The 10,839-nt window shown below is 33.7% G+C and overlaps 1 long non-coding RNA gene across 1 annotated transcript; it reads right to left on the reverse strand.

The window, feature by feature from the left end:
- Window positions 1–612: 612 nt before the first annotated feature.
- Window positions 613–5,279, reverse strand: LOC145691642 (uncharacterized). Its single transcript, XR_014132455.1, has 3 exons — window positions 5,239–5,279; window positions 2,827–2,956; window positions 613–823 (listed from the first exon to the last, which is right to left on the reverse strand). It is a non-coding gene; the product is annotated as an uncharacterized LOC145691642 (long non-coding RNA).
- Between the last annotated feature and the right edge of the window lie 5,560 nt (window positions 5,280–10,839).

Here is a 10,839-nt window from a genome sequence, read left to right on the forward strand (position 1 = left end):
TGTACCGTAAGGCCAAAGCTTGCGATAACATCGAAATGGAGTTTTATTGTATTGTAATACACACAGGGTTTGTCAGCAGTCGTACCAAGGTCTATTAGCGTCTTCAAATTTCTTCTGCATGATTCAAAGTATGTTTGCAATTTGCCAAAATAACAGAAATATTTATTCATTTATTTATATAAAAAAGAAATTAACTGAATTAAGTTATTTGTTTAAAAGATAGCATAAAAAACTGAGAATATAAATAAAAATTATAGCAAAAAATGCCTCACGTAACGAAGACATAATCCCGTCCTCCCCACTGTCACATTTGGTAACGCAAGGTCAAACCCTTTCAACCCCCTTTGCCGCGTTACGTAATATATTGACGACCCTTTATCCCCCAAAAATCCCTCATGCCCCTCTTAGATGCGCATTTTAATAGAACATTCGAAAGAAGCTTAGTTCAAGATTGTTATTAAACTAGCCCAAATTCATTATCAAGGTTTAGTCATTTTCTTATAATTTGATTCCACTCAGAGTTAGTTTCATTTTTACATATTTGATTAAGCACTTTTCTAGCATAAAACTGTTATATTTTAAGTAGTTGATAATGAAAATATACACAAAATATTGAGTATGCTATGTCTTTATTTCAGAGATAGTTCTAAAAGAAATAAGAAAGAGAGAAAGCAATATTAAGGTATTAGGATTTTATAGGAGAAAACTGGTACTTGTATTTAAAAGATCTTTGGTTTTTCAATTTCCATCCATATGTCTTCTCATCCATAATCAGTATTTGGTTTATGGTCCAGAAATTTTTATCCCCAAAACCAAGGAAATCCTGAAATAAACATGAAGATATATACTATTTGCTTTTCATGGCATTAGGATCAAGAATTAAGGTAGTCCGAAACTTTCTATGGATTTGAGATATTTCAACACCAAAATAACAAAACGAAGCAAAAATCAGTTAGTGAAAACATATCATTATTTACCTGGTCATAAACACTTGGACATTATGCAGAGTCTTTCTGATGCGTGATTAGTGCCATACTGACTAACATTTGTTTCCTGCAGTCTTTAGGCCTTTAGTTTGATGCTAATTGTACGTCAAAACGACTCTCCATAAGGCGGTATGAGTTTGCTCTTGATTTTTTGTGTTGTTTATCGTTTGTAAGACCTTGCACTGCAGTTTAAACTTCTTTGGGGGAGGGAGCCTACATGTAGTGTGAAAGAATCATTTTGGAGGACAGTACATTTTTTTAAATACCGAATCACCTATACAACAATAAAAGGGAGTAATCGAAGAGAATGGCAGAGTCACTAGAGGCCTTCACCCCACTTGCTAAACTTCTGGCGTCGTCACTGTTACACTTGCTTTACCAAAACATACACTTAGTTATAATGGTGAAGACTGCTGGGATTAATGATAAATCCAATCGAAAAATGGAGTTCTATTTCATTATACATTTTTTAAATATGGTACTTGTATTAACATAAGGAAGACTTAATGCCGTAGTTAGAGGTCCAAGACGCCTAGTGCAGACACTAGGATGCATTTTATTACAAAAAAGGAATATTCATTGTAATGGACAGTGGCGCATTACGATTTTGTTTCGGGAGGAGCTTTGCTAAATTTTGAGGGGGGGGGGACTTTTCCTGAAAATGTGAAAATTCTGCAATATATTTCATATACTTTACTATAGTAAGTAAGATTTCGGGGGGCTTAAGCCCGGAAACCCCCTCTAAATACGCCACTGGTAATGGATGAAGCTAACGATGACCTAAAGAATGAATTTCCCGATGCTGCAGATGAAATCAATGTTGTTTTATTAAGTTTAACCTTGTAATGAGATCAATTGATTCAATCACTCAAGAAGTCAAGAAAATGTTATTATTACTGTAAAAAGGTTGTTTCTGTAAGACATTAAATTATAAATTGCATGAAGATTATAAAGTACATGTTCGTTTTATATATATAAAAAAGAGAGACTAAATCATTAACATTGTGAAAATTAGGGAAAGAAAAGAAGATAAATTTTGATACTTTTGTACCTAAGTTTTGACCATTTCTTCCTAATATATTTTCTAAGAGATATACAATTTATTTCAGTTTCTTGGAACTGCCGGAAATTGTTCTGTGGTTAGCATTACATTTACTTGGACTATATTCATAAGGATGGTAATTTGTTAGATTGTTGTTAAAAAAGGGAAACTTTTACATCGACACGATGAGGAATATCACTATAAAGAATGTCATATAACTCGTTCAAATCTCCAGACCAGTAATGTCTTTAATGGTCTATCAGATATTAAGAACATTTGGCTGAGAGGCCTTAACGCATCCACCATATATCACGAACCTAGCACCGATATGTTATGATTTGTTTCGATCTCTGAAGAAGATCCTGAGTAGTGTTAAGTTTGTATCAAAAGTGGCTGTAACCACCAGGGGCGGATCCAGAGAGTAGAGATCTTAGCGGTTGACCCCCTAGAAATGGAAACGTCCTTATTTTATATATAAATAAAACCCATCCCAGAGTTTGGAGCTTTTAAAAGTAGCTCTAAGTACCAGTATTACAATCCAACGCCCCCCCCCCCGAAGTCCGCCCCAGATCCGCCTCTAGTAAACACCACGCATCACCATTGTTTTATCAGAAACCCAGAAGTTCTATAGCTTTGAAATTAAATTGTTGCCGAAGAAGTGGCAGGTCTTCGAACAAATAGATGCATATGTTCCACAATGATATTTTCATATAAAAATAGCTGGTTTTTCAATTTTGATTGTGATGCTTTTCATAAAATATAATAGATATTTTTATTTTAAAGATTTGAAATACTCACCCCACATAAAGTTAGCGGTCTGCATATTCTCTCCTCTTTGCTGCACAGGAACAGACACTCTTTGGGGAAAAGGAATTGGCCGCGGAACAGCCAATGCAACGCAAACCACAAGAGCAAGAATTAAAATTACCTGCAAGAAAAAAATTAGATGTCAGAAAGCATGAACAAATTCCTCTTCGTAATCTAACATGTTTCTTACATCAGAAGAAATGGGAATAAAAATCCATCCTAATAGTAAGAACACGTAATTCATCTGATAAGCGATTCTAGGTGTAAGACAAGAACTCTATTTATTGTTTGCAAAGTTATCCAAATACCAAAACTGATTATGTGGATGTGATATGTACGTGTCATGTAATGTGGTCAGTTAAATTGTTAAATAAAGTGGAAGGTTCTCAAAGTTAAACTGATGGTTCCAAACAGCATAGCCGAAACGTACTTAGAGCATTCACCGTATTAAGTTTCGCAATCAAATTTCATTCTGATGTTTCTCCATACCTGATTACCGTTGGTGGTTTTATTCCTTAAACTTTGTTTCTTCGGACGTTTAAAATTTGTTCTTTCAAACTGTTTGCTGATTTGAAATTTAGAGTCCCTTTCTAGCACCAAATGGGACAGGAAGTAGGATTATAAATTCGATTTCTGGGTTTACGGTATCTATAGTCATGTTAAACCGTCACGTATGACCCTATGAATCTACAGTTTAAGGTTGTACCCGAATTCATCTAAATGCGTTAAAATTTTAAGGCTGGAATCGGAACGTGGTATCATTTCTACAGCCAGTACACGAGCGGGAAGGTCTCTTTCGCTATAATGTTAATGTCAGTACAAAGCACATTTGTTACAAGTTTGATACCTAATATAATTCATTGTTATCGGAAGTCATGTTGGGATCCAATACAACAATATACAACGATATGTTGCATCTTTTCTTGTAATTTATGCTTTTAATTTTGGACGATATTTGTTTTTTTTAATATATGCACTAGTCAGCTATCTCAGTACAAGAAGAAGAAGACATAAAATTATGATTTTTATTTTGAATTAATGTTTTCGTATACTTTTTAATGTATATATTGGAATGTTTTGTAATCATGAAGACGGATTGCTCGTTTACATAGTAATGAAAAACAAAGAAGAAGAGATATGGCTACTTTTAGCTATAATGTAAAAATATAAGTTATAACGTTTTAAATTGTACCACGTTAAATATTTAAAAATTTAAATAAACGATATTGTGCGATAGTGAGTTAATTATTTTGGTTTATTCATACGGCTCAATACTCTTTTAAGGATGAGAAGTGATGTTATACCAAACAATGCTTCAGTCATCGATACTATTTCTCTTGTTTTCTCTCTCTTTTTGTGTACGTGTATTTCGTTCTTTGTTTCTTGGTTTGTTTTATGGTTTGAAACAATTGCTTACTCCCTTTTTTCTTTCGGGCTCTGAGAATACTGAAAAAGAGCAGAAGTGAGTCCTAATTAGGTTGAGGAGGAAGGACGGTCGACCCAGATCATGTCCAATATTACTACATTGTTAGCTGAAACTTCTTTTCTTAGTATTTATCGGCGTTCCTTGAGTTTCTTTTTTTCTTGCCACTAGTACTCAATTTAAGAGATCTTTAAAAATATTTCCAAAAATGTAAAGAAACAAAAGAAAAAGAATGAGAAGAATAGAGCAAATCAAAATGTGCTCGTCTTATTAGACAAATTTGTAAATTTGTTCGTTTCTGTTTAAGACTAGCTTAACTCTCAAAAACCTACCTTTTCCACGGGGTAAAATGGTTTACAAGAAATATTTGACAAATACATAAGATCATTCTTTTCAACTTTAATATGCCTATTTCAAACGAAATGAAATGTTGAGAACCCAGCTTCAGGTAAGTGCTAAATACAGTATATGTTCACTAGTTTTTCTTTTTGTCCAATCGCTTTACAGAGATTTTCTCTTCCCCTATTTTTTTGTCTCTCCTTGGACGTAGTATGCCTCCATTTTCTTTTAAAGTTTGTCCGTTTTGTCGCTGGCAATACGTGAGTTTATGTTGGGCTCTGGTTTCTGATGTAGAGACAATGGTATTTTTTTTTGTAATATATCAAACAACAATAAAAATGATAACATATAAATGTAATACACGAAATAATGAATACATGCTTGGGACATTAAATGTTTTTTAGCATAAATGTTGATCTCCCGTTACTTTTTTACTATATGAATTTTAATGAAATTGTCATGATAAAATCCCCAGTTCATAGTATATAATAACTATGTTTAAAAATGCATGTCAATCAGCTAATCCATATGTCCGTGATACGACCACAAAAAATCATATTGTATACAGTACTAAATAAACACCAAATATCTTACCTTAAATATCTTAAGTAGCTTAAGTCTCTTAAATATAAGTATCTTACCTTAGTAAACATAATTCGTTGTTTGTGTACCTTCGAAGTGTTTGCTGATCGAAGTCAATTATCTTACTATCCAGAAGCAATATTTATATAAACATTTGACCTTCAAAACTTAATATCTCTCATAATATGATTCATGTGAAATTACATTATATTGCAGTGTTTTGGCTGTTAGTTTTAAATTAGTTTCATTCCAATGAGTACGTTTACAATTGAATAAAGGTAGTTGAAAAGGTCAGTTTATTCACTTTCATGATCTTTGTATAACAAATAATTGCAAGTATACGGAGTGTTGATGCATTGTTTTTCAAATATTTGTATTACCACAATTTTTAATAAATAATAATAAGTTTCACACGACTTTATCTATTCTTCGGATACTGAATCTCTGTAGATAGGGACGAGTTGCCTAGTTTGTACGACTTACACATGTTTGCAGTATAGAACAGAAATGAATGATTAAAGTGAGAAAGTAGTGACTGAAATAAGAAGCCCATTATATAACTATACATACATTTTGACATACATTTATATTAAACAAAAAGTTAATTTTATATTTCAAAAAATGAACAAATAAATAAATAAATAAAATAAAATAAGATAATATACAACTGATTCCATTGATTTTTTCAAGGAAACTAGTTTCGTAAGTTAAACCACATTTCGAGTTGCATATCCTTTAAATAACGTATTTAGTAATGAAAAACCATACTTTGGAAATAGAAATAAGTGTTCCAAAGCAAACACATCTTTCGTATAACGAGAAATTGAAACGAAAGGAAAGAAAACGTGAAACTTAATATAAAATGAAATTAATCTGAAAAAGTCAATTTTGTAGGTTTTGCCATGTGTGTCATGTTCGTCAACAAAAATAAAAAAAATGTTAATTTTCTACAGCTTGTATTATTGATATTAAATTTTTCATAGTCTTTCTCGATAACGCTTTAATTTCACAGCTACCTATTTTTCCTAAGATCTGAAGATCGTTATATTAGAAACCTCGCACACACTTCATTAATCCCAATTGTAGTTAGCTAAAATAATCCCTCCAATAATCCCAGTTGTAGTTAGATAAAATTGACATTTGCAGTGCATTTTACATAGGTTATCTCTTGAGTCATCCAGGAACCGGCATTAATAGTAAAATGTCTTCAGCATTTTTTCATCCAATCAGAATACTATATTTTAGTTCATTACACTTATACAACGTTATAAAGTTTATTGTGAAATGGTTGACTACAATGATACTGTCCAATGCTGAAAAAGAAAAGTCCAAATTACGTAGTTGGTACGACAAGATTAAGAAACGTGTTTCTAAACATAACGTTACACTGCAATATAAACGTTACTAAATATTAGTACGTAAACAGAAGAGAAATATATTTCAATGGTCATAACAGCTGTTTCACAATATCCCTGTCTCATAGGATAAATGGCTTTGACAACTTGTACAGGATGTCTACTAAAATCTCAAAATGAAATTTCGTGACTTTTTAGTGACTTTTCCTTTTTAAAAAAACATAAAATTTTGTAACATTCTCAAGAGCGAATTTGGGTGCAAATTAGGCCGAATTTTCATGGATGCAATAGAAGCATGTTTAGCTTGCAATTTCGTAGCGTCTACAGCCTCCCATAGAAATTTTTGGCGGGGAATTTTGACGTTTTATATAACACAATTTTCCAGTCTGTACTTTATATTTATACAGATAAAAAAAATCGTGGCCCCAAAGCTAAATTTCGTGACTTTGTCTTGACTTTCATGACCGTTTTCTGATTTCGTGACTTTTTCATGACATTCGTGACCGAAAGACACCCTGTTGTAGTCCCCCCACACACGCTGCTTGACACGTGGAAAGTTTAGGTGATTCTGCTATTCCTAAATGTCTACTACGTGCTAATATTTTGCATTAACATATATAGTTTAAAGTCGAGATAAAAGTTTCCTGACAAAAAACTTTTTTTTTTCCTTTCTGTCACTAAATGAAGTATTTTGAGAGGGAATTTTCACCGTTAGTGTGAAAGAATGTTTTTCATACATTGGTATACCCGTAATAGATCACTCAATGGATTAATATTTACTACTTTTTAGAAGTCTCTACTATACATAGTTTTAATTCTGTGCTAGTTTCTTATAATAGCAGTAGTAGGCCCCGACGTATGGCCAGCCGAGTCAGCAAAAATTTTTGTGACGTCATAGGTCAAAGGTCAATGACCTTGGCCCGGGGTCAATGGCCTAGGGGTACTTAGGACCACCCCCTCTAAATTTTGGCAGGGTTACCTTGGCCCACCCCCTAAATTTTGGCAGGGGTACATAGGATCACCCCCCTTAAATTTTGGAAATTGCCAAATCTAAAAATTGGGTATGGTAGCCTAGGACCATAGTATGTACCTCTATCAGAATTGGGGGTCTATGTCGTTCCCTTTCATGGGTAAAAAATTGCCAAAAATTCAAATTTCGGGGGTTTTTGACCTAATTTATCCCCTTTGATGAGGTGTTATTACCCTATATGGTTATATGGGCGTATACAGGGGTCCATTACCTTTCATAAGACATGGGTATATTAATGCACCCCTTGAAAAATTTGAGAGGGGTACCTTGGCCCGCCACTTAAATTTTGGAAATTGACCAATTTAAACATTGGGTATTATAGTACAGGACCCTAATATGTATTATGATAAATTTGGGTGGTCCACCTCATTTCCTTCTAGGGGTACAAAATTGCCAAAAATATAAACGTAAGCAATACGTAGTACCACGTGTTTGGTTTTTGGTCGATTTTATCCCCTTGGATGAGGTGTTATTATCCTATATAGTTATATGGTCATGTATAGGGGTCCATTCCCTTTCATAAGACATGCGTATATTGGTGCATCCCTTTAAAAATTTGGGAGGGGTACCTTGGCCCACCCCTTTAAATTTTGGAAATTGCCCAATTTCAACATTTGGTATTATAGTACTGGACCCTAACATGTATTATGATAAATTTGGGTGGTCCACCTCGTTCCCTTTTAGGGTATAAAATTACCAAAATTTTAGTACAACCACGTGTTTGGTATTTGGTACATTTTATCCCCCTTTGATGAGGTCCTATTACCTTATATGGTTATATGGTTATGTATAGGGATCCATTATCTATCATAAGACATGGGTACATTGGTGCACCCCGGGAGGGGTACCTTGGCCCACCCCTTAAATTTTGGAAACTGCCCAATTTAAACATTTGGTATTATAGTACCGGACCCTAACATATATTATGATAAATTTGGGTGGTCCACCTAGTTCCCTTCTAGGGGTACAAAATTGCCAAAATATAAACGTTGTACCACGTGTTTGGTTTTGGTCGATTTTATTCTCTTTGATGAGGTGTTATTATCCTATATAGTTATATGGTCATGTATAGGGGTCCATTACCTTTCATAAGATATGGGTATATTTGTGCACTCCTTTAAAAATTTGGGAGGGGTACTTTGGCCCATCCCTTAAATTTTGGAAATTGACCAATTTAAACATTTGGTATTATAGTACCGGACCCTATCATGTATTATGATAAATTTGGGTGGTCCACCTCGTTCCCTTTTAGGGGTACAAAATTGTCAAAATATAAACGTTGTACCACGTGTTTGGTCTTTTGGCCCAATTTATCCTCTTGGATGAGGTTTTATTACCTTATATGGTTATGTATAGGGGTCTATTCCCTATCATAAGACATAGGTACATTTGTGCACTCCTTTAAAAATTTGGGAGGGGTACTTTGGCCCACCCCTTAATTTTTAGAAATTGCTCATTTTATATATTTGGTATTATAATATAGGACCCTAATAGAGATAACTATAAATTTGGTTGGTCCACCTCGTTCCCTTTTAGGGGTACAAAATTGCCAAATTTTAGTACAACCACGTGTTTGGTTTTTGGTCGATTTTATCCCCTTTGATGAGGTCCTATTACCTTATATGGTTATATGGTTATGTATAGGGGTTTATTCCCTATTATAAGACATGGGTATATTAATGCACCCCCGGGAGGGGTACCTTGGACTACTCCTTAAATTTTAGAAATTGCTCATTTTATATTTTTGGTATTATAGTACTGGACCCTAACATGTATTATGATAAATTTGGGTGGTTCACCTCGTTCCCTTTTAGAGGTACGAAATTGCCAAATTTTAGTACAACCGCGTGTTTGTTTTTGCTTAATTTATCCCCTTGGATGAGGTCCTATTACCTTATATGGTTATATAATCATGTATATATTGGTCCATTTCCTATTATAAGACATGGGTACGTTGATGCACCCCGGGAGGGGATTCGGTATCATAGTACATACCTCAACATGTATCATGATAAATTTGGATGGTCCATCTTGTTCCCTTTCATGGGTAAAAATTGCTATAATATAAACATAAGCAATATGTTGTACCATGTGTTTGGTTTTTGGCTTAATTTATCCCCTTGGATGAGATCCTATTACCTTATATGATTATATGGTTATGTATATTGGTCCATTTCCTATTGTAAGACATGGGTATATTGATGCACCCTTTAAAAATTTGGAAGGGGTATCTTGACTCATCCACTCAGTTTTAGAAATTGTTTAATATAAGCATTTGGTATCTTCGTACAGGTCTTCAATATGTACCACTATAAATTTGGATGGTCCACATCGTTCCCTTTCATGGGTAAAGAACTACCAAAAATCAAATTTCGGAGGTTATTGACCCCTATTTAGCACGTTATATGGTTTATTACCTTTATATGTTATGTTCTCTTTTAAATTTGGGAATTATAAAATAACATAATTTGGTAAACGTTTTCTAGGACCCATTGGTGTTCCTCTTATGGCCAAATATTCAATATTTAAAGGTTATTGACCGGCTTTATTATTGAATAACTACAGGATTTATTACTTATTTCATAAGACACAGGTGTATTTGTGTACCAATCTTAAATTTTGGGAGGGGTACATTTCTTATTGTCATATCAATAATTGGTAATTGTTCTTAAAATTGGATAGTATCTCATTCATTGGGTAAATCATTATGATCACGTGATCAGTTATTGACCTATGATGGGATTAGGAGTCCAGGACATTGGTACATTTAAACTTTGTAGGATAATTTGAGAATGCGTCATTGGTATTGATTATTACAGCCAAATATAAACGTAAGCAATACGATGTACCACGTGATTGACCTTGATGAGGTAGTGTACAGGGATACATAGCTAACCTTATTGAATCTTATGACTCATAGTCTTAAGGGAATACATGCTACAACACTGGCAAAGTTATTGTTGATGCAATTTGATTGGTTGATCACTATCTTTCGTGCAATCTGATTGGCTGATCACTATCTTTCGTGCAATCTGATTGGTTGCTGATTTTCAAATCTTTGCTGCATTCAGTTTTAAGTTTTGTTTAACATTTAAAAAACTTGGTTTCGTTCAACATTTTGCACTCACTGATAAATATGATCAAAACCGTTTATTTGTTAATCGAATAGTTAAAAACCGGATAAAGTTTGACGGTTAACCGTGAAACGTGAAAATTTTTAGTTTGAAAATTTTTGCTTTGAAATTTTTGTTTGAAAACTCTTGTTTCAAATTTGT

The sequence above is a fragment of the Thermobia domestica genome, chromosome 8 (assembly GCF_964235325.1).
Source record: "Thermobia domestica chromosome 8, izTheDome1.hap1.1, whole genome shotgun sequence".
NCBI classification, from domain to species: Eukaryota; Metazoa; Arthropoda; class Insecta; order Zygentoma; family Lepismatidae; genus Thermobia; species Thermobia domestica.